This window comes from Haliotis asinina, chromosome 4 (assembly GCF_037392515.1).
Source record: "Haliotis asinina isolate JCU_RB_2024 chromosome 4, JCU_Hal_asi_v2, whole genome shotgun sequence".
NCBI lineage: Eukaryota > Metazoa > Mollusca > Gastropoda > Lepetellida > Haliotidae > Haliotis > Haliotis asinina.
Window position 1 is genome coordinate 27,980,530 of NC_090283.1, and position 25,828 is coordinate 28,006,357.

Genomic DNA, 25,828 nt, shown 5'->3' on the forward strand with positions numbered 1-25,828 from the left:
CTAAATTAATATTCCAGGTGATTCAGTTAGGACAGTGAAACAAATGCACGTGCAGTGCGTGATGAGCGTTAACTTGTTAACCATCCCTACTTGTTCCCGGAGTTTCATTTACTGTACATACCCCTTTTTGATGCAAACAAATTATGCAATTTGAAATGATGATCATTTATTAAACAACTTTTGTCCTAAGTTATAATTATGAGACTTAAATTTTCAATTTGCAGGGTAAAATTATGAGGGTTCGTGAACTTAATTTCATGTTATTCAATTTAAAGTGAAATTAATTGGTAAATTTTCACTGTAGACAATCAGTTAATACCCCATGTGATCTCAGTCATAGATACCCATTCATGTCAGCTATTGAATTAAACAGTCCAGGTGATCTCAACCGTAGATATCCATTTATGCCAACCATTGATTTAATATTGCAGTTTATCTGACCAGTAGATCCCCATTAAAGTCTGCTACATTAAAGCATGAAAGTTCCAAGTGGGGAGAATGTTTGTGTTCACTACTGACAAAAAACATTCATCAGAGTTGTTACTTTATTTTTAGATGCTGATGGATTTGTACACAAATTCAAATTATTGACATGAAGTGGCATTTGTAATTGAATTTGCATGCTTAAGTGTTTTTTCAATTTTTTCTGGCTGTTGATTTTCTTCTGCCATGTGTGGGTGTAATAACTCAACTTGTCCTCGTGTGAATTTACTTAGATTTGTTGGTGTAGTTTGTTAGATAAACCTTTGAACAGTGTTTCAGCAGCATACATCTCTGTCTGACAGTTGACCACATCAAATCCATCATCATTTCACAACTTTCAACACCAGCTCCTTCTTCAGCTAATGTAAGTGATAGATAATCAATTCAGTGTATTCTTCTACCTGATGCATTCTTCTAGGAGCGCCCAAAAGAAGCAAGGCAAATTAAGGAATTTTCATGGTGGTTGCTGTGAAGGAAATCCACATGGACTTTTCTGCCAGAACTTTTGCTGATTTCTTGCCGTCCTGGTGTACATAATGACCTTCGCTGTGTGAAAATAACAGTTACAGAAATAATTAGCCTTTTGGAAAGTAGTTTCATGTCTCGTGAACCAGCGGTCTTGAGTTCACAGGAGCCAGTTATTGCCTTGAAATAGTCACACAATCAGAATGATTCTTTTCTTGAGGTTGTCAGATTGCTGGGAAATGTATGCAGTAATTTGACAGAAAATTTATTTTTGGTCATTTTGAATGAAAGGAAAGAGTAATTGTTGTCAATCTGTTGATCAATGGTTTTGATATAGGATGAATGAGGGTTTGAGCTTTGGATCAATTCTTCCATCAAGCAGTGGAATGTTGTAATCCTCAGAAATCATTTCATGGTTAATGTTTTAAACCAGCTACTACTGACAACCTGATCTATAAATTACTGCATAACACCATGCAAAGTAACATCTCTAAATGGAGCTAGGTTGACCTTGTGAATGTGTACCATCACCGGTCAATTACCTTTTCATACAAATTTTCCATGTCAGCACATACATTTCTGCAATGGCTTTTTGAAGTTAAACTACGGTGCATGTCGTCAAACAATCAGGATATCTTTGGAACTCAATTACATGAACAGTCCAATCAGTGATGTGGTATTGATTGGCAAAACTGTTTGACGCTTCAACAAGGTCTTAAATGATATTTTGGGAAAATAAATCAAATACGCACATGATTATTTGGCCTTGCAAAAGAATTAAAAGAAATTCATCTTCTTATCAAATCTATTTCAACATAAGAAAATGTGTGATAAATATTTTGATATTAATGGTAGTGACAGTTCTCTAGGTTTGGAGTTACATTATTCAGAAATTACTTGGAAAAGTACGCTTCATTTCTTCATGGCTAATACTCTCATGTTTGGTTTTAAGTAATTATTTGTCTTTGTGGATAAATACATTTTGTTTTTATGGAAATTTGTGAAATATCATGGATCAGTTTTGAATGATAGTGGATATGAATGTTTTAGATGACATTTAGTTGCTTCAAGTAAGATTAAAAAACTGTAGGATCTCTGTTAACATGTTGTATGTGAGAATCAGTAGTATAAATAGTCAGTGTAATTATTACCAAATATCACTGTAATGAACACCCAGATATACTAATATCTTCAAATTAATGGAAGTGGTGTTCCGATACAGATACTGTCTGGGGCATGAAGAGCAAGACCGAGATACGAATTGCAGCAATTTGTGTGTGCTATGATTCTCTCCAGACGAGTTGCTTGCACAGGCCGTCTGTGATTGGTATTGCGAGTTTGCCTGAAGGAAGAAACACTCTGCTATCTTCACACGTTTCTTAGTGGAAACCAGAATGGGGCCAGATTGGAATAAACAGGGATTAGCAGACAGAGAGGCTTGTTTATGAGAACTGGCGATTGAAGAACATTTTGGGAATAATTCTGAATGGAATGTGGATGTACACAAGAGTGTTGTCAGGTCGAATGGATGTCAGAGTTTCTTGACTGTTTCTGAAAGTCGCTGATGTAGATTATAACTCACAGATATCTTCTTGAAAATAAACTCCTGTTGTTTGGGGTACTGTTTTTTGTAAAAAGATGTAATATTTCATTAAGATGAATGCAAAACACTTAAGTGTTCACATTAGTCTGTTTCTTCTTAGAGGTCAATGCCTGACAGGTTGTAAGGAGGATGAGGAAATCTTTGAAGATAGAATAAATTGTGTTAGTGTTTTGTTCAGTAGCGCGTATAACAATGGGTATTATATTGGATGATTCAAGTTCAGTATGAATGAAATATTGAAATGGAAATTAGTGCTCTACATACATATACAAATGAATTATGTGTGACTTAATTGTGCTCGGTACCAATAAGCACATATGCTATGTACAAGCGAGTGACTGCAGCTGTTTGGAATATTTATTGTGGAAAGAAATTTGAATGTTGGCTGTCTTCATTCTAAAAACACTATAAAAAAGGCTGATGTCTCCATTTACTGATTGGAATAGTGAGCTGTGACTGTTTGAACAGAACACCAAATTGAACTGCCAGCTTCTTATATGTCCAAGTGTAACTGAATTTCAAGAAAGACACAAATGGTGTTATTGATTTATTGATGTATTTCTTAACATATCTTTCCAAGTTAAAAATCAGTCATTAGCGTATATGTGTTGAGACTATTCACAAAAGCTGTAATTAGTTGATTTGTTAGCAACAGCGGGATATGCAAACATGTTCAGACCAATTTAGAGATCTATGTTTGATATTTCGGCTTTTTTGTAAATATAAGCAAATTGGGTAATTTCAGAGCTTTTGTTATGCATTGTATTGAATAGTTCAATGCTTTTAGAATTTCTTTGGACAAAGCTTTCAATTATTGCATGACAGATAATGCAGACTGTAGTGATGCCGGAAGTAACGGTGTGTAATTTCATGGGTTGATGCTGAAACAAGGGGGCGTATGATATCAGCCCACTAAATCAGGAATGGATTGTGAGGTGGACAGATGTGCCATAACCATTATTCTTCAAGTCTCCGTTTGGAAATTGAACATGAAAGAGACAGCAGATCCTGTGACACTGAACATTAGAAAATATGAGGGTTGACATTTTTAACAGCGATGATAAATTGGGAAATTAGGAATTGTTGTCAAAGTTTGTTCAGAAGTGAAGGGCGGGGAGGAATTATTCTTAAGGATTTCTTCTTTAGTGTTCGGATTTAGCACCTCAGATTTGTCATCTTAGAACATGTCAAGTTTGAAAAGGTTAACCTTATAAATTTTGCCAGCAGAGTAATAACGAAAAAGGCGGTATTCAATGCATGTAATATATTTCCTTGCTTGAATTGTAATTTCACCAAAGTGAAGTAATTCTTAGACATAAAGTACTGGACAGTATGTTACTGTCACATACAATGTGTTTCCTATGCTACTCTAGGCACTGATAACACCTGTCCTGCACAACTTCAGAGTGAAATATTGAACCAGGAGTCATGGCTAGAGGCTGCCTTGATTCCTGCAACTCCTGGACAATTCATTTTGTGGCCAGTGCTATGGTCCTTGTCCAGACTGAAGCCGTCTTCCTTGAAAGATTGACAGAATGCTGTAGATTTGATGGACAAGGTCCACTAGGAAATTGATCACTCGTAAAGACAGAGCTGTATGTAATAGCTCCCCCTCGTGTCATCAGAAGGGGAAGAGTGCGAGGTTGTCAATTTCCTAGCTGTCCCTCACAGCATGGTGATCTTTGTGTTACTTTCAATTAGTGAGACATCTAACCCACGCGGGCACGCTAGCTGCGTCACCAGAGCATCTTCACAAACAACTGCAACTGACGTAGGCACTGCGCATGGAAAGCTTAATTGCATGTTTTGCACATGCATGATGTAGCTGATCACTCAGAGGGGCCATGTTTATCAATCTGGTTTATACTGAACACCAGACAAGGAAAGTTTTCATTGTATTTTGAAAAGAGTTTGAAAGTATGTGGGAGTTTCTGTTTTTGGAAGAATGTTCCAATGTAGTCCTAACTTTGCAGTTGAGATAAGCTGATAAGACAGTTTTTTAATGAGATATGAATGTTTTTTCTACTTGTATTCAAAAGTTTTGTGTGGGACAGTTTCCTTTGCAGCAGACATGAAAATTGTATATTGCTGTTTATGAAGGCTGCATTTGCAATTTTCTTTCCATCACCATAATGAAATATGTTTAAAAAATCCAACAGTGAATATTACCTAAGCCATTGAAGAGCAATCATGAGAGAGGTTCCAATCACATCGTAAATAACTTGTAGGCAGATCTTAGAGCTTGGAGGTAAACTGTTTCCACTTGAAATGAGGATGCATTTCTCTAAGTTGTTGGTGATCACACATTGTGACATTACTCCACATTGCTGCAGGCAACATTTGGGCCCCTCATCCAACTGGAGAACTTGTCTCCAAATGAGATTTACTGAGTTAAGAGTAGCAACCTCCAGCAAGGTGTTGTCATGGCCAAGAGCTTTATATAATTTGTCTACTAGTTTGGGGGATATAGAGCTTTCATTGCCAGCTTCTTGCTTCCAGATGGCCGTGACATTTGATGGAAATTTAACCAAAGTCACCTGATCAGTTTGCTTGAAGCAGTCGTTAAGAGAATTTGGACATTCAGAGGACAAAAGGTCATACAATTGAGTAGAGTCAAGACAATTGATCTCGAATAATTTGTGAATAGTTCTGTAGATACTGTGGACATTGGCAGTAATTCTTTGTGGAGTTTTGTTTTTTGGGGCAGTGATTTTGGCAGCATTCTTTCTCAAGCTGACAAAGGTCTTCAACTTATGGAGAAGGCATTATTGCTTTGTTCCATTAGTTGCAGCAAACACTGAAAATACACCAGCTTCATGTAGATGCCACAGTGTCTAGACAAGGGTTAATATTCATAAAACCAGAACTGAAATTTAGTTATGTTATCTGTATAGCAGAAAGATCTGATTTGACTTTCTCATAGCACAAGCAGCTTGATGCAAGGTTGCATCTTCTCTTAATGCAAGTATTCGAGTAAGGTACAGTAATGTTCATGACTCAGAGATTAAAAAAACACAGATTCTGGACTTAGCAAGTCTGTTTGGTTTCTGCTCCTTTCCCATAGGGCATTGATATAAAGTTAAGAAACTTCAAACATCTCCATGGCAAGCCCATAGATCATGTTTCATGGTGTAGCAGATGACTTCTGTCTAAATAACAGTATTTCTTCATAATGGAATTGTTTGAGTGGGACTGGTTATTTCAATTCTAAAATATTTCTTTCTTTCAGTTTCATGTCTTTTTTAGATATTTTGTCTACTGTTTTTAAGAAAGATTTCAGTTCTTTCAAGGCTTCCTGTATGATAAGTATTAATTTACATATGTGAAATTACTTCAGTAATCCTGTTGATTGACAAAGTTCTGTATTTTTCAACAGTAGAAATTATGCTGAAAGCCATCTGATCTGATAACCACTGACAACCCTTAAAAGCCTGATATTTTACTGAGCCTTTTCAGAATGCATTTGCCATTAGACATAACGTGTTATTGCTGTCAGTAACTCACTCACAGTTTGTGTTTCTTGTTTAAGGTATCTTCCAAAAGGCTTCAGAGAACTTCTTTTGAATAAATCAAAGGAGCTGAAAATTATTATTTCAGTTATAAAGCAACAGTGTTAAATATAACAAAATTATTCAAGTGTAACTAAGTGAAAATCTTTTGAAGATAATGAAAGTAAATTAAATCGTATACTGTAGATGTTGTGAGACTTTGCAGAGATTTGTCAATGTTTTCTTTGCTGCCTGAAGGGTCAACATTTTAAGTGCCTGTTGCTACATTCTGAACATCCAGCTCTCATGTCAACTCCAAATTGCCTTTCACCATGTACATGTGTAAGAATTTGTGACTCTTGAAAGTCTGGAATGTGATTTAGATTGTATTCAAGTGAGACTGTTATCATAACCAAGCTCTAGGTGTTAAGGCTGACTGATGTGTTGGTATAGGTGAAGGCTTGAAGGTGAAGGTTGGTATAGGTAAAGAGTCTTTAGGGTGTATATGAACAGTCAGATAAGAAGAAGCCATGTGTTCAGTCAGAAGTTATGAAATCAGCAGGTTTATATAGATGTGAAGGTACCATCACTTCATGGAAGAGTCTTCAGGGTGTATATGAACAGTCAGAAAAGAAGAAGCCATATGTTCAGTCAGAAGTTATGAAATCAGCAGGTTTATATAGATGTGAAGGTACCATCACTTCATGGAAGAGTCTTCAGGGTGTATATGAACAGTCAGAAAAGAAGAAGCCATATGTTCAGTCAGAAGTTATGAAATCAGCAGATTTATATAGATGTGAAGGTACCGTCACTTCATGGAAGAGTCTTCAGGGTGTATATGAACAGTCAGAAAAGAAGAAGCCATATGTTCAGTCAGAAGTTATGAAATCAGCAGATTTATATAGATGTGAAGGTACCATCACTTCATGGAAGAGTCTTCAGGGTGTATATGAACAGTCAGAAAAGAAGAAGCCATATGTTCAGTCAGAAGTTATGAAATCAGCAGGTTTATATAGATGTGAAGGTAGCATCACTTCATGAAATGTCTCTAGAGGTCTGTATGGACAGTCTGATATGAAAAAGCAAGATGTTCAGTTAAAAGTTATGAAATCAGCAAGTTTATGTAGATGTGAAGGAGCAGTCTAGTGATGTGGTGACAGGTAATTTAGAGGGGTAGATATCTAGGAATAGGTAAAGAAATGGACACCAACAAGGCTACCAACTGATTAGCCTGGTTCCATGGCTATACTGAATGCTGAGTCCATGGATTTACAGAAATCTTCTAGGCAAGTTGAGATTTTATAAGTAGACAGTTCTAACGACCCCAGTGTGCTATTTATGATTTTTTAGAAATTATTGTCTCAGCTATTAATTTTTACATTAGAGACTTGTGAAAGTCTATCAGCTTACAGGAAGATGTGGATATGCTTATGCTGGATGTAGAGTTAGAACTTGACGGGTAAGTGTAGATAACATTGCAGAGTTTCAATAATGTCGATTGATGGGGCCAACTTGATGTTTGGGAGAGGTAGGATGAAAGAAGGTCTGTACATTTAGGCTATGCAGGTGAAGTAGATGCGAGGTATGTTATTTTGGTCACACTTGATGTTATCATAAGGACAGAAGCAGCTTCATCAGTTCCTTTACTTTCTTTTCATTTCATGTATTAGCATTAAACATGTAAGTATGCTTCAGTGTAGGGAACCACACATACTGATAACAGGAAGGGAATTAAGCCTGCAACTCATGAAATGTTCAACGGTTTAGGTCTATGGTATGCCATGGGGTTTCTGTGCTTCTACATTCATGATTCTGTGACGTTGTTAGATGCATAGTGTGAGGGAATGTTTTAACAGCGTTTTAAATGCATTATTGTCCAAACCATTAATGTTCCTTTAATTATTTCCATTAGAATCTCTCAGATGGTTTCCCTTGTGTTAACACATCTCATGATGTCAAATGGCTTTCACTGAACCAGACATAGCTGAAGAATTTAGCTCTATGTGACTCTGGGAGACTATATTGTGTTGGACTTGTATTGGAATTAAAGCATTCTGGATCACTTGTTGGCTTGCAAGAAAAGTGTTATTTTGTGAAAGCCTTAACATTTGGTTTTTGGCCCAGACTTCTGTACATGTTGTGTGATATATAGACAGCTTTCTTCTTGTGAAGGGTTATCTGAAGATGACCCATTGGTTTTGCTGATCTCAGTGGGTGCCAATTCTATTTTAAACTATCATCTTGCAGCAAACATGTGCCTTATCAAAACATGAATTGTGATTGAAATGGTGCTTATCCTAATGGGGTATAATAATACCTTCAAGAAGTTATGAATAACATCTTATTTTCATTTAATTATATATTTGTTGAAAGTAGCATTCTTCAATGGTTATATTAGTTCAGTTTGAGATCCTAAACATGGGAACTAGTGACTAAACAGTCCGAGTTGCTTTAATCAGTAGTTGGAGTTATCTCCCTGGGTTGTGCAAGGATGTTTTTCCGGCCATGTCTTCAAATGCTGGATTAGACCTTATTAATGATGTTTGGTTTTTCATGAAGACGCCAGTTGTTTCAAGTTGCAAACATCCCTTGATACAACCGAAACTGTTCCAAGTGGGGTTAACACTTCCTGACATGGTAAACTTAGATACGCGAGTGTTAAAATTTGGCATGCAAAGGCTAGAATGGCCTAAAGTAGGTGATGGGGCCAATCAGTTGTTAAGGAGCTATACCACTGGGAAGGACGTATCCTTACCCTACATAATTGCTTCACCACAAGTTTCTTTTGGGTCACTAGGGATATGAGCAGACTCTGTTGGCTGTGATGAAACAATCAACCTGTTGTAGTCTTCGGCTACTGTGTTATGTGTCAGACCCACTGACACAAAATGTGTCTTGACTAATTTGGTCATTTAGGGGAACAACAAGAAGCTTTTATGGGAACTGCATAGTCTGTGTTATGAATATGGTAGTAAAGCAAATCATTCTCCTTTGCGGCGGACGATAATTAAGATCTTGCCATGCACAAACGCAGACAGTCTGACCTTTGCAGGAGTTGTTTAAGGGGAAGAGAGATGGAAAAGGACCCCATCCCTTACAAGAAAGGACCATTTTCTACACATTAGATGAGAGCACCGTGTCTGATTGGCTGTTAAAGAGTTGTTGATTGCTGTTGCGAGCATGCTGTTGACATTTACTATCATGTTGTAGACTCAGCACAAGGTGGTGAGGCCTGGAATTAACTTTCTGCTACATATTTTGGTTCATTGCAAGAACGTTGTGTGCAGTAGTTGAAAATGACAAACCAGTGTTCAAAATAGGATGTAAAGTGCATTTTTTTTTACTTCCAATAACACAATGAAAATGTGTGTTTTATCATGAAATGTTTGACAGAAGTTTATGAAGGAATATTTGCATAATGGTACTTCATTTTTGTATTATTTCAGATTTATACTCTTCTCCTGAAATAGTGTATTTATTCATGGAAAAAAACATGTTTCTTTGTCCTAAGTATTATGTGCAGTATTGGCCTTTTAAAGATATGATAAGACATGTTTCCATGCATACAGCGATGTGGGTTAAGCGGGCATACATTACACAAGTATTGACTAAGAAACAGCTTGCTGATACGGCTGCCGGCAACCGAGGAATTCCTACCTGTGTTATTGTATTCTAGCAGATTGTGTATATCATTTACTGGCCATACTTGTGCTCTGTGGCAAATGGCTGAACAGCATCTAGCTGATATACCTGTGAATAGCCAGTTGCATGGAGAGTTTGTTTACCTGATTATGGTCAACAGTAAACAGAGAAGGGATGTTTGGTAAATACTGACAGCACCTTACAATAATGGCCATGATAGATGAGAGCCCACGCAATGAGAGGAATAACATGATGAAGCATTCATATGTGTGGCTGGTGTTTGCTGTAAAGAAAACTGAGCAGCCATTTTAATGAGTTTAGTCTGCTAGGACATATGGGATAACTAGAATTGATCATTTTCTGTTTAACTCTGTAGCTGAAACATTTTTCTCTGAGTATTTTCAGATTATGTTCGTATCAATTCCATAGTAACGAGCAGAGGCAGCCAAGTTCTTGAAGAAGAGTTACTTTGCGTGTGTGCATGTGTGCATGTGCGTGCGTGTGTGTGCGTGTGTGCCCGTTCCTGCGTGCATGCATATATGCATATGTCAAATCTTGTGTCCTGCTCTGCCTTAGGGCCATTAGGACCATGGAAACAAGCCAATAGTCTGGAGATGGCTGAACATGTAGTCATTTCCTTTATAATGGATAAAGTTGATGGCACTGAATGCAATATTCCAGCGTTTTCTTGACACTGTTAGTGTTTCAAAACTGGCTTGTCCAAATCTACACTTGTTTGTAATGAGTTGGTAGCCACCAATCTTGCACTCGGTTGGGCATGTTGGGAGGGAAATTGGTTTCTTGGAGAAACAGCTTGATAATTTAGGTGTCAAAGAAGAAATGTGAAACATCATGTTGAAATCTGGAATGTGTGTGAGGCAGCTTTGACTGATAGTGATATTTGAAGTCAGTGTTTAGTTTTAATGATGTTTACACCAGCCATTTTTTCAGTATCTGAGGATGTGACATGTTGGTTGTATCTGTAGGTACAAGAAAACAGGAATTAAAAATAATTTCTGCAAGTTTGTACAGGGTGAGACATTTCATTGTGTGGTTGGTTTTTAAGTTTTTCTGTAGATTTATGTGGATACATGATTGTGAATTACCGCCAGTACAGGAGAAGACTTCAGTCTGGGTGTCTGGAATTTGCCTAAGTGTTAGTTTGTTGACTCATGTTTTATGGATACAGGGGTTAGATTTACTCAGACAGGTTATCAATGCAAGTTATAGGCTGGTGATTGCCTCAATACTTTGGTGTATGTTTTCTTATCAAGTTCGACAGAAGACATACATTGTCTGCACCAAGTGTATTTATTTTAGAACTGGTGGATTAGTCAGATTTCCTTACCTAAGTGTCATGGCATTTATGTTGTGTACAAGGTGAGATGTGCAAGATGAGGTGTGTCAGGTGAGATGCTTGGTTGAAATGTGTCAGGTGTGATGCTTGGTTGAGGTCTATCAAGTGAGATGAAACCGAATAAGATGTATGAGATGAGCTGCTTAGATGTATCAGGTGAGATACATCAGGATCTTTGGCTTACTGCAGATGCTCAAAAACATGCTACTATCATATAAAATCCCTGTCTGTATTCCATATTCATACAAACATAGATGGCCCATTGATCACAGGTGCTACAATTCATTATGCTGAGTTAGGTTCCCAAACCAAGGTTCTGCTGGTCATTGATTGCAGAGTTATCGTGATAATCATCCTTGGACTATCAGCACTGTATCAAGGCCCATGGGTTCCACAAGCATTACCAGCTGATGTGTTAGGTTCCTTTGGATGATCCCCCCACCTAAATCTAAACTGCACTGAGTTGTGGGGTAAATAACTGAAATGCTCTTTGAAGTGTTAAATCTATCTCACTCCAACTTGCAAATGAATTGTCACTCAGACCATTGTCAATTTATTCCTGAGTGACATTGGGTTGCCTCAGGTATTCATGAAATTGGTGCTATCAAATGGTGATGTTCTGGATTAATGGCTCCATTTGCAGGATTCTGTATCTAATTACCCAGTGCTGGCTGCTGCAGGATCAATTTGCTAAGTTATCAGATCTGATAGGTGCACTGGCCCAACAGATTTGCCCCTCTTTGATCCATGTAATTGTATAGACTAGGGGATGTCACATGGCTGTTGAAAGGTCAGCTCTGACCACTGACAGTGGAGGCATGTCAGTCAGTGTCCTGTCCTCTCATCAATATCTCTTGATGAAAAATCCATGCCAGCCTCTCTTGTTGCTGTGACACCTGTCTTGACACTTTGCCACAAGCAGATTTCCATTATTCCAGAGGACAGATATTTATGAGATCATTTCATGTCCCGTGGTAATGGCCTTGCCAAAAATATCAGTTTTGTCATTTAACAGTTGGGAAGACTTGTTCTTTGATGCTCAGGGATAATTACTTTTTTAAATAGATCGTAAGGAGTTTTTAAGTGATTGAGTAGCTCAGGCAAGTTTCTATAAACATCTTCAACCAGCTTCAAGTAGGGAAACATAGAAATACTCTGCTTGATTAAACATTCTCTTGCAGTCTTAACGACCTTTGCAGTCTGAAAGTGCAAGGAATCAGTTGTTGCATGTTTTCAGACATTTTGTAAGATATCTTCACACATTTGAAAATAACACATTCAAATGCATATTATTTTTTTTACCTGTCATTACATTGATTTCAAGAGCAAAAAGCCATTTACTTGATCTTAAAACAAACAATCTCTTACGAAAAGGGGTGGTGGGTATTCTCCTGTTTAAAGCACTTGCCTCATCAAGCTGAAGACCCAGGTTCTGTTTCCCACATTGGTACAATGTGAAAAGCCCATTTTTGGTGTCTCCTGATGTGATATTGCAGGAATATATTAGGGGTGTTACAGTAATGCCTGTCTTTTCTTTCTGCTACAGAGCACTGAATCACCCCCTGTCACTGATTTAGCTATGACTAGTACATTAAGAAGTGATACTCCATGTTGATCAGACTAGGATCACTATGGTTGCTTCCATTTCCAACCATCCTCCATTCTTGGTCAAAAGGGGAAGCGTGCAAGTCCCAACACCTGATTATCAGCAATGTTGAAACTCCACAGGGACTAGACTGGAGCTCTGATACTGTAGACTTTATGATTTGACCATCACTGCTCATTAACAAGGGCTAGACTAGTCAAGGGAGGCCTTTGGTCAAGGTAACCATCCATTGACCACACACTACTCGGGTCACTGTGTGTGTTGATAATATCACCTCCTGACAGCTAAATCAAAAGTGGTCATAAAAGAGCGATTAACCTGAAGCGTGATGATCTGCTTGTGGAATGTGTACAGTTTATGAAGAGTGAGTTTCTGACACCTAATTACGCACATTTCTTTGTCTGCTGCTGACAATATGAGACAATGGTCACCAACTGTCTAGTACTGCCTGTCTAGGCTTGGCAGATGGATTTATTGGCTAAACTTATCATAACTGGGTATTACTGACTGCTCTGTTGCCAAGTAAGGAATAGTCATGAGATTTAGGGTCAGTGGTACAAACTTATATTTGTGATGACTGACACAGATGACCAGCATATCCAGATGCTTGGTACTAGTGAAGTTCAAGGTACTGATTGAACTATACTGGAGTACACAAGGATGATCTGTTGTCAGGTGCACTAGCACATTTGGATGTACTGTAGTAAACACTGTCCTTTGCTGATTTATTTGTGGCACTGTTTGATCTTCTACCCTTTATCAGTGTTGTTTAATTTGCGTAGTTTCAGGCATAATGTTCATGTCATTCAATTTGATGATGCTTTTGTGTTGGGCAGAGGCTGTGTTCACACTTTGATGTCAGTGAAGATTGGTTCCATTCTTCTGTTTAATGATAGCTATGGACTTATTTGTAGAAACTGAAGCTATGAAGATAATTACTACCCAACCACATACCTGTCTAATCAACATCAACATTATATAATGGACAAGAATAAATGAGAACTTAGATGTTTCCAGGAAGCCGTGAATCCACATCACTTTTCTGGCAGTACTTGAAGCTTAAGTGAATGATCAGTGTATAGATCTTGTTTATTTGATGACACATAAAACATTAAAATCTCCAAAACCTGGTCATATTTCTATCATTGTTGTAAGCTCATTTGCGGAAAATCATATCAAAAGACATAAGCATTCAGAAGTTTTACAATAGCATTAAATTGATTTTTTGTTTTTGGTTTGGTTGATCGAGTTTCCACAGCAAACAATATTACACGTGTGTCAGACCAGATTAATCTTGACTGAGTGGAATTCGCCACATCTAGTTATTTTATCTGCACATTAATGGAAACAGCAGTTCTAATCTCCATAGTTCTTCAGATCATGAAGAATTTCCCCTGAACATGTTCACTGACCCGAGCTTGGAAATGGCAGGATGGCTCCAGGAATGATTATTTATACGTACTTCAGCTCATTTTCTTCACCAAGGTATCTTTTGGAATGGACTGGAACATGTTTTATATATGTGTAGTATATACACATTGGAATCAATGAAAGGAATCTTGGTTTTCTTACACCAGTGGAACATCAATGGATTTGGTTATGCCAAAATGACAGTATTTCATCCATTATAAAACCAAATTATTCAGGCACCAAAACATTTACAATGATCTGAGAAAAAACAGAATCCTAATTACAGTCACCATTATATAATTAGATTATGAACAACAAAAACTACTTGTTCTTGAAGAAGGAAAGAAACAGGTGTGAAATTTGACAGGAGATTATGGGAAATGTTTCATCACTGTGTGACGCCCTGTACAGGGACAGCAGTACAAGGACAGTGGTTCAGGGCAAGGAGAGCAGTCCTTACTACTTTATCTGAGAGCAGATAGCATTAACAGTACAGCTCTGACACTTGAAGATCATTCGACTCCTACTCACCAAACTCTTATCAGCACAAATTTACATTTGTCTCTGGTCCCTACACAAACCTTGCTGGCCATTAGTAGCCCCCAAGCAGAGAGGCGGATTTTAATCTAAATATTTCTGAGTAGTGTCCCCTTTGGTGATTTTGAAAGATGCCAGGCATGAGCAAGAGATCATGGATTATCAGGGATACAGGATCAGTAGCCTTGTGGCAAAATTGTAAAGGTTTATTGATAGTGTACTGAGAAATAATTATTGTGATGCATGTCAGCAGCATGCTTTTACAGTCTTGTTCAAAAGGCCACCATTCTTTCATTTCAGTTTTGAATATTTTTAAGGATTTTGTAATATCTTAAGATAAACACTTCTGATCCAGACCTGATCACACATGATCCAGAATTGTCTGTACAAAATCCAAATACAGGTTACGTAGTGCAATATGTACTGTAAAGAAAACTTTGAAACTTTATAGTACATATGTAATGTTAAGATTAATTTTGAGCTGTTGAATAGAATGAAAAGATTTGTGGTAGCCATTCTATAGAAATAGTTATAGACTGAACACTTGTGGTGCAAGCGTCTGGCAAAATTGTTCGGTTAGTTTTTCCATAAGAGATTCTCCCCATCTGAACCTGTCAAGTTTAATCCGCTGAATTTACTTCACGGAAATCTGGAATCTTTACTTGATCCCCATAATGTTGCTGGTCCTGTAGCCAGAATGTTAAAAAGTTCTGTGTGTAATTTCAGCAGAACTGAATGATTTGAGAGGTTCTCCAGAGGACTGTAAAGAAATTTGAGCCAATTAGGACTATTGGCCTGATTCTAAAATACATGTATCAACATTTTTGAAATTTTACATTTGATATGATATTGATCGGATTTCACTGACAAAGACTGTCTGCCAACACCAGTAGCCAATGTATTGTGTAGAAGAATGTATTGTTATACTGGATCATACTCCCTTACCATGATCCCTCATCGGAGGATTGTACTTCTGCTGTTCTAGTGAACAGCAAGCAAACATCATCAAATGATTTCTATGCTTCCAAGTGAATTACACTAAGTGCCACAGCAAATGCATGTTTGCAAAACTACAGCTGATTTTTAACTTAGAATGATGTGACATCCAGAAAACTTGACAAATGATTAATGCATTTCTAACATCATTCTTTTTAAGTTCTTGATAAAAATGTCAGTTTTGGAAGTTTCCTCTGACTTTTACTTTGACAATACCTGATCACTTGAGATTCAAATCATGTTTTGGACAGCTTCAAATTGCTTTTTATTCTTAGTTACTCCAAAGTTTCCAAAACAACTAGAGAAACATTCAACATATCTTCTAGAAACTTAGAAACACATAATTTCCTGCTGGATTGGTCATGCTTTGGAAGTATAGATTTATTTTTTTATTCGCTTTATGAAGAAATATCGGCAACTGACATTCGAGTTGTTTTTGTTTCCTGAGGAACATGGAGAAGTATCACAATCTTTGATGGCGACATTTGGCATAGAGAATTGTCAAACTGACTAGTGATTGGAACCTAATGCTTGATATGCACATTGTGAGCTCTAGTTGACTTTGGTGCCTTTATGCATGTGAAGTCAATAGATCATATATTTTTGTCCTTTCTATGGAAATGGTTGGTTCTAAATTTGTCTCATAGATATTTTTAATTGTAAGAATTTGTCAGGATGCATACGTGATATTTTACAGTTGGGTTTTAGATATCAGTTTTATGAGAACTGTAGTTCAAAACTAATATAATATTCTGCTACACACAAAGGCAATTCAGTATTTCCTTGATGACTGCAGCCAGACATGCACAGAACCATTATTATGCAAATAAATGTTCTTGTTTTATGTTAATTATTCAATTATATTATTGTAAAAGATAGAAGCAGTTATCTTTTGATAAGCTGCATTTTGGTAAACAGTGGTAAGGACTGCACCAACATGTTTTAAGAACTGTTTGTCTTCACATTAATACCTGTTCTAATATAACAAGATTTATGACCTCTGCTTACTCAGCATAATAGAGATCCTGTCAATAATTGTTTCTGTTCAACTTAAACCCTTTTCCACTTTCTCGTATTTCACTGTATGCTGGGTTATAGTATTTTGTCACTGCATTTTAAAGCTCTTGTATCAGACTTGACTGATGGTTTCAGCCACCGCACTATTTCAGTGGGAAGTTTCAGCACAGAAAGGAATATTGCTGAAAACAGTATGAGACCATACTGACTGAATCCTCAACAGATGTGAATAGCTTCATGAATGAACTTCAAATGTGCTTATGTATGTTGTACAAGTCACATCAAGCATGTCTGTGAGACAGCTCTCTCTGTTTATGCTGACATATGTATGGCTTGGAAAAATATTCACTGCTGCCTCCCCGAGGAAAATTCCTGCATATGCATATGCAGGAATATTCCTTCTCTGTCTTATCTTCAGGAGTCTTGAAGATAAGACAGAAGGAATATTCCTTCATATGTCCTGAAGATAAGACAGGGGTGCTTCCGCATACACTATCGTACTGAGTGAATGAATGAGTATGTTTCAGACAGATGCAGTGTTATGACATGGCTCCATAAATACTCAAACATTGGCTGGGTCCTGCACTGGAGGACATTTTCACATTTTCATTGTTTTTAACACTTTGCACATCCATGTGTGTTATTAGGTTAGCTGCGCAGTCTGCAGGGGCTTGCCAGTAATGTGGTCTCAATTGTACCAATCCTTGTAATGACGAAAAACTTTCAAGCATACAACTGTAAAGTGTCTTGCACTTAAAATGGCAGCTAAGTATTTACTTAAACCTAAGTCAGTAAGGAGAAGGAAAAAAAAATCCGTTTTGCTTTTCCAACATTGCACTCAAGACACCTTGGTAGGTTAGAGTTGTGTAACATGCTGACTGAATGCCCTAGGATATCGCACTGTGACCTTGTCAGCATCTGCTCTTCAGGTCCTACTCAAGCAGGTACATATAGTAGGTAGGACAGAGACTCACAGACTGGGTAGGACTAGGCAACAGTGGGCGTCATATCAGACAGGTTCAGGATGCAGAGACCTGTTTTCAATGGTCAAGGGAAAGGCCAGTGTAAAAATAGTGGCACGTAATGTATTTTATATGTTGCCTTACTGTTTCAAGACCAGGAGGACCATGTTGAATCTGGACATTGTTTGAGGTTAATAAAAAGTACATGGAAGCAACACAGGCTGTATAAATTGCTCAGGTGACTAGTGGATGATATTTACTAGGGACAAGGAAATGGGACAAGCATCTCCTTTTTATAGTATAATCTAGTTTTTGTGTTATATAGTTGGTAAGTGGGAGTTTACAGAAATTTTATGTGTTTTCAAAAAACTTGAACATTTTAAGAAGAATAGATTTTAAGCATTTGTCCAGCATGTAGAAATTTAATTTCATGTTTTCTCTGCACCTAAAGCTAATTATTTTGGGATGTTGAGACTTGTAAACTGAATAAACCTACATTATATCAGCAGATGAACACTATCCAGTCAAAATATTCCAGCACATTATCAGTGTGGATTTTCACTTTCAATGAAAGATTGTGTTATCATGCTGCTTATCTGGCAAGTAGTTTGTACCTGCAGCACTTCATATACTGCAAGTGTAGTGCTGATACTTGAGACATGGCATAAGTAAATCATCAGTTGCTGTCACTCGTCTAAGAACTGACAGGTGGGCATTAAGCTATCAATGAGGTCAGTCTCAAGAGCCATGTGGTCTATGATCATTCACATTCTGGGTTTCTAGGTGAAACTGACTCAAGTTGATTCGCTTGAGAAGTGGATGGACACCACAATGTGGCAAACGTTTATGTTCTTATTTCAAGGCTAGTCAATAATTTGCATGACTATCAATATGGTAGTAGATATATTGGTGGATTGGTTCGGCCTTGTCCTTCATAATGGTTTGCTTGAACAGGGATTTAAATTAGCACAGACTTTCCAACCAACTAGCACTCATGGTCCTAGTTTTTCATGCCACCTTGCACTTGTGATTTATTTATATAGCATGATTGACTGCAATTATTGTGGTGATGATTATTATTGGAACAACACTTTTATTTGTTCACTCCTGAAACATTTTCACAAGTCAGTGTGTTAATACTTGATACACTGCTTGTCTTAAAACCAGCATAAACAAAATATTTGTTCTGGTGTTGATAATAAGAATTGTTATTTATTTGCGACACTTTTGACATTCTACAGGCATTCATTACACCCAACATTTTGAATGGAATGTAAAGTAAGACTATTAGCTTTATTGCACACACAATCATATAGGATGATGGTTCTAATGAAAACCAAAGACAAGCCAAGATTCAGGAAAATGCCAAAGCCAGCTAGACACTGTAATTAGTTGTGATGGAGACAGTATGAATGAGAGCCAACCACAAGAAAAGCAATCTTGTGCTCTCCTTTCATGCGTTATTAAAGTAACTGACAAATGGCTAGTTACTATACCACAGTATTAGTCTCAGTTTTGTCAACAACCAAGATCATGTAGATCTTCTGACTTTCTAAATTAATTTTAGATAAATGAAAATATATGAGTGATTTTGCATATTTATCTTGTCATCTTGCTGAGTGATAATTGTCTTATGAAGGTGATAGCAAATGGTATCTAGTTCACTTGGGGACTAAATTAATCCATGGAAAATATTTAATAGAAATGGTACATATATATATATATATATATATATATGTATATGTGTATATGTATATATGTATATGTATATATGTATATGTGTATATGTACATGTATATATGTGTATATATATATATATATATAGGTCGGATAAAGGAATGTAATCTCCAGGCAGTTAGTCGTACTACAATGAATGATGACAAGTTTGAAGTGCAGAACCGCTTGTGTGCAAACTGCTCTCTGGAAAGTGTGATTTTCAGAAATGTGATTCTATACTTAGGTAGGCGCCAGTTGCAAGGTTTGTGTAAAACTGATTTGTCCAGTGCATATTCATATTTCTGTTGTGGTAGAATATCTGATTAAATTAGAAACATTTTTATGGAACAATTGCTAAATTGTTATCAGAATGCAAATGTTAGCAATGCATAATGGATATCTAAATCAATTATTGGGAAAACTGTGTGTATTTTAGCATTCCCAGAGGCCTGTACCTTTAAGTTTTGTGGAATAAAAGATAAAACATGCCTCATTTGTCACTTTCCTGACGCATAATGTGTTCAGTAAATTTGGCTATTTAGAATAATGGTTTGTCACAGAATACAGCTTGCTGCAGTCTATTAGTAGTAACACAATAGCACTGGCGGGATCTTGTGTTGGTAACAAAACCAGGCAAATGTCACGCAATACATGCTGTCCAGGACTGGGAGCAGCTAAAGCTGCCGAGGGTAGAGATATTGGAGGCACTAACTGGTGGAGGTGTTCCATCCTGGTGTTAAAGACGTTCCTTGTTAAGGACAATGTGTGGAGTGTACAGATATTTGATGGTGTCAGTCACCACTTGTACTGTTAATGATATGCTGCTATGCCCTTTACTTGATCAATGTGTCTGAGCTGGCTTGGAACTTTCAAACCAGATGTGTCAGAAAATAGATTTAAACTATTGATTTTTGCAGGAAAGGTGTTTCCTCCTTCCAGTTGGTTGCAGAATGGTTTGTGACATTAAATTTACTCTGTTTGTTTTTGTCTTATGGAAAAAGTAAGTTTTGTTAACATGATTTATTTGTTTTCCTCCTACTATCATAACTTTGAATTCTCAAAACATATTTGATAATTGTTTTTTCAAGAGAAGATTGCAGATGATCTGCACTTGCAGTGTTGATGTAACAAGGTGATAAAGTTTCTGATTGATCAAATATCTTATTGGGTGAAATAAAACAAAGTTGAACAGCATATGCCACCTTTGGTTACCATTTGACATTAGTGTAGAGCTATATATAGCAGTGTAGTCTCAGCCGATTAGTGGCCAGGATGTAGGTTTCATGGTGCTCACCAATGTACATCCTTCACTTTGTGTTTTGTCAGCTGTGGAGTCTATGTAAACACTATGTCATTGATCTGCCCTCATCTATTGCTGTGCTACTGGTCATCTTATTTCTCATTGATCCTGTTCAGAATGATGGCTGTCATTAAAACTAATGATCTCATTACAGTCGTAACAGCAATGATGTACATTTCACTTTTTATGGATTGTGAGGAGTGAGATGTTTCACCTCGGGGTGTGCTCCAGTTAATACTCTTGCTCAAATAGAGTCAGCGGAACAACTATGAATTGGTGCCCCTCGGCTAGAATCAGGATCGGTAATAGATAACTGATATTAGTAAATTGCCTTCGGCACATTACTGCAGACGTGTTTGTCTTGTGGCCTGAGATGATTTTTTGGTTTTTCTAAAAATGTTTGTTCAGAATGATTATATTGGTTTGGTGGAATGAAAGATGACAAGATGATACTTAACACATTTTGTTACAGATGAGTGATTTTATATAGCCATGGGTTAAAGGCTCTGTATGTCAATGACATGGGATTACTTTCCTGATTGGATGATTATATGATAAACATGTTCAGGACATAACATTTCTGGAATGTATAAAAAAATACACAAGACAGTATTTTCACTCAACCAAGAGTTGTATCTTTTTATGGTCATTTAAGAATCAATTTAAACTGATATTCATTGGAATGGATGGAGACAGATGACATGTGTTTCCAACTGTACATGTTGTAGCATATATGAGGAAAGTTGATAAAAGAACAAAGCAAGACGATCTGCCTTTCTTGACCCTCACAACAAGAGCACATTATGAAGGTGTTATCTCACTCCCAATTGCCAAATAAGAAGTTTGTTTTTGTTAAGGACGACTATGTTGAATTACTCTCTCATAGTGCCCTTTGGGATGAACCTTAATGAATAATTGGGTTAGTTAGTGGCCTGGAGTCTGTGACAATTTGGACAGGCTCTCTTGGGCTAGTGCGTGATTGAGTTTAGAAGACCTTCGGTCTGATGGAGGTGAGTCCGCTGTGGATCATACACTTTCATAGAGGCATCCTGCTCGGATCAAAGCAAACCCAGTGTTGCAGCTTCACATTCTGTCTGCCAGTTCACAGTCACAGTCACAGCACGGCCCACTCACAACTCCCTCAATACATAATGTTATTTTGTGCAGTGTGCATCTTCTTGCACCCAGACATTGCTCAGTTCAGATTGACAAAGGGATGGTGTATCATTGTTCTCATGATGAATTCTACCTCTAGGAATAATTAGAGATGTTGGAAAAGGTAGATTCAATGGGGGAGCTTGGTGGAGCTCATATACATCATTTTTATTTTTTTAATTTAAAATATATGAAAACATGCACAGTTTCATCCAGAAAAGAAACTTCTGCATATGAAAATCAACTTCTGCATATTCAAATCATGTCTCTTTATTATGTTTTCCTAATTAACTCACTGATCAGAATGGAAGGATTCCTTTCTGTGCATTCAGTGTAATAAGTTTGTTTACTTCAGCTTACTGGAACAGCCTGTAAACGCGGCAATTTTGGCATCATAGTCACCTGAATGCTGATGTTTAACCATTTGAAGATGCCCGGATTTGTCAAACTTTGCCAGAATTTATATGGATATCAGAAAGTGGAGGCATGTCAGACTGCCCTGATGTCATCATCCCCTCTGGTATATGCATGCAGTAATATCTGACACATAGTGAGAGATCCAGTCATTTTACATCCCAGTATATGTTAATGGGCTCATAAGAATGATGCAAGGCTTTTGAGGAATAAGTGTTTCAGTCAGTATATAGCTGTATTGTTGGGGTCAGGTGTCCTGATCTGGTGATCTGGTTGAACCTGCCATGGACAGCCAGCTAGAGCATAGCCTTGTCTGATCATTGAAAATTCTTGATGTACATGAATGTATCCTTTTAGACTGCTTTATGACATAAGCTGACAAACTAGGCTCTTATCATAAGCACAGGATAGGAATCAATATAACACATGAGATGAATTTGTAAACAGTGATGAGAAGAAGTTGTAATCCTGTTCCAAAACTGTGAAAACTTTGACTGACTGACATAAAAATCCAGTGAGGAAGGTGATTGCAAGCAGTAATTTGCTTTCATGTATTAATGAATGTAAGTGTCCTACCCTTCATGGATACTTGTTGTCTTTTACATTGTATGAAAGATGATTGTCAGAGGACAATTCACTAGTCAAAAAATGGTTCAGGAGCTATATTTACTTACTATACTAGGTTCTTTTCATTGATGGCAATGATGTTTTAAGTGTTAAAAAAAAGATTATGTTTGCAGAAGGCAACAGAAGATTTGTAGTGGATTGAATACAAAACCATTTGGTTGAGCTTGAATGGCTTCTATGAGTTAAATTGTGCAGGGCATCCTGTCAGTTCTTATGTTGAAGATACTCATACGGCCATGTTATGGATGAACGCGCCAGGCCTGAACAAAAGAGAACCAGTAGACATTGATTTGTATGGCTGAATGACATTGCTGGAAAGAAAGATGATTGCAGTGAAATCTTCAAGGCTTTGCTTCATTTAACTCAGAAGTCTGCATATTTGATGCTTTCTTCATGAGAATGTTACTACCATTACGAGCACACTGGAACATTAGTGTGTGTCATTCCAAGATGTTTACGGAGTTTGTTGATGTATCACTGACTGCTAAGAGTTTTTTACTGTCATATTTTTAACCATTGTGGAGGAGGGACTGTTGGAATGTGGGGGTTCAACATCAAGCATCTTCTTATGGCACAGTTTCCACTGTTAAAGACGGGGTGAAGGGATCCTTCTTGAGATGAATTTTGGAGGTTTTGGGGGTCAGAATTACTCAGTATTAGAAAAGAATGACCAAATTGTGCTTCAGTAAACCCCAATTTTTTTAAACTTTTCGTTTGAATGTGTACTTCAGAAAATCACTTCTTAGATTTTAGAACCAGGTTTTTTTTTTTGTGATTCAGGATCCCATTCCACAAAGCATTCATAGCAGTCAGTTGATCGTAACTCCCATACTTTAACATGGAGTTATGACTGTTGTGCTGCTGACGCTTTTAAGAGCAGGGCCCAGATGAATATGATCTCATATACATGGTCCTTTCCATCTACCAAATAACATCAAGTTCTTGTTATATGTATATACTGGTACATGTTGTAAGAAATATACATTTATTCCTAAACGTCTTGAAAATCATGGAAATGGAACAAATTTGGTCCTCTACCCTTAAATAGAGCCCAAATATATGAAGGCTACACTGCTTGTAAATTGAGACATAAATGAAGCTAATGAAGAGGGCTTAGTCTGGATCTTGCCTAAGCCTGCTGGGATAGTGGAAATCTGGAGTATAGCTTGACAAACACAAGAGAGTGGACAGCTCTGCAAGACAGTGGAAGGACATCGGTGACCAGTCCTATTCATTATTGACAAGCACAGTATGTCCTCAAGCTTTGGACAGTCGGATCTCTGCTTGTGCTAAATACCCGAAGGGATTAGTTGATCAGCAACCTCTGAAGACATTGATCTGAACAACTCATAGGAATTCTTGAATGTGACCAGGAAATAATTTTTTGTCTTTCAAATAAGTGGTATTTAAGAAAAAGATGAATCCTGATAAAATTTATTCTTGAGTTTATTGATGATATTTCTAGTTGGTCTGAGAGGTCAATCAGTTTTGGCTCCATAATTCAATAAAAGAAGATTTCTTTTTTTCAAATAAATTAGTCTACACACTTCCAGCAAAACAATATTCTCGTCATCTTTTTTATTCGCTTTATTAAGTAATTTTCTTATTCATTTTCTTACTTTCACATTCTGTTTCTCAAATTACAGCATTCTGTTTGCCCTTCAGTGCAAACAGAAGTTGAGACAGACTTGAAGGATGCATTAAGGAATAGAGAACCAATATCACTGACACCTCTATAAGAGTTTTATTCCCCTAATAAAACTTCCTGAGAATCATTTAAAAAATCTCTGTCACTCATATGAATTCCAAATGTCAGATGTGACGTGTATTGGGAATCTGTAAGACGGTCTCTACAACTGAAGTCGGTGGCCAAGGGCTGGGTGAGGTGAACTCATATCCTTTGCAATATTACAAACTAAATCAATAGTTACTCATAAATAGAAACAGTTCTGTTCAACTTGTTAAGGTTGTCCTCGTCAGTATCCTGGCTTCTGTATTCTCACAGAAGGAAACCTTGTTTCACAATGAAAGGCTTGAGGACTGTTAAAAGTCCTATTTGTTCAGCTTGAGACAGTGGCCATTCAAGATTGCTGGTTTTTTCTGGCTTTGGCTCTTTTTCCTTCAGAAATCAATATATTTCTGGAGGTAATAAGTATTGGATTGAACTGATGTTAAATAATGACTGGTTACCTGCACAACAGTTATCCATATTGGAGAAATACTTGATGAATCGTTATCAAGTTTCATAAGCAATACTGTTGCTGGGCTACATGATGTGTTGAGAATGGTGTATGGGTTTGTATCAGGTTGAGTTTTATTGAAGTCTAGATGCTGTATCCAGAATAGATGGCTTGTTGAGAGGATGTAACAGATTTCAAGCAGAGTTTTGCCAGATAGGAAAGGGAATTATCAGTGATAGTTCTGTTATATGTATGGTAGCCTTTTTACAGTTGGTGTTCTGGAGATGAAAAAGCTGATATTGCAGATGTTAATGTTTTACCTTAACAAATATGTTAAAGGGAATGGTGATTGGGTTCATCGCCAGCAGCATTTTAAACCACACTGTTTTTGTAGTCTACACTTGATGAAACACATTAATCTGAATCAGACAGTAAGAAGAGGATGGTTTGACATCCACATACGCCAGTAGTGAGATCCAGTAAGCACCAGCTATATGGGTTCCCTGATCATCTCATGAAAAACATACAAGTTATTCAAATTTTACCAGTGTCTTACAACAACAAACACTGAAACTAAATTAAAATGTTAAGAATATGAATCATTTTCTGTTGGGGTTATTTATATACACATCTTCATTTCCTTCCACTCACAAATTGTAATATTATAATGATGACATCATACATTCAGGATGTTTCAGTGATCTGCTACTGATAAATTACTTCAATCCTTTGTGGAACATCAATTTTTATTAAACTCCTTGAATAGCCTTATGGATAAATACACCCATTCATGTAGTGTGATAATGCAAGGTGCATATTGTAGCCAACAGCAGGTTCAACTTGCAGAAAGGATTCGTGACATGTTGCCTG

At 37.2% G+C, this 25,828-nt stretch overlaps 2 protein-coding genes across 2 annotated transcripts in view; one reads left to right on the forward strand and one right to left on the reverse strand.

Annotated features, from left to right (window-relative positions):
* LOC137281471 (26S proteasome non-ATPase regulatory subunit 1-like) overlaps window positions 1–25,828 on the forward strand; it is a 274,250-nt gene that overhangs the window by 50,305 nt on the left and 198,117 nt on the right. The window lies entirely within an intron of this gene.
* LOC137282417 (D(2) dopamine receptor A-like) overlaps window positions 1–25,828 on the reverse strand; it is a 33,811-nt gene that overhangs the window by 6,465 nt on the left and 1,518 nt on the right. The window lies entirely within an intron of this gene.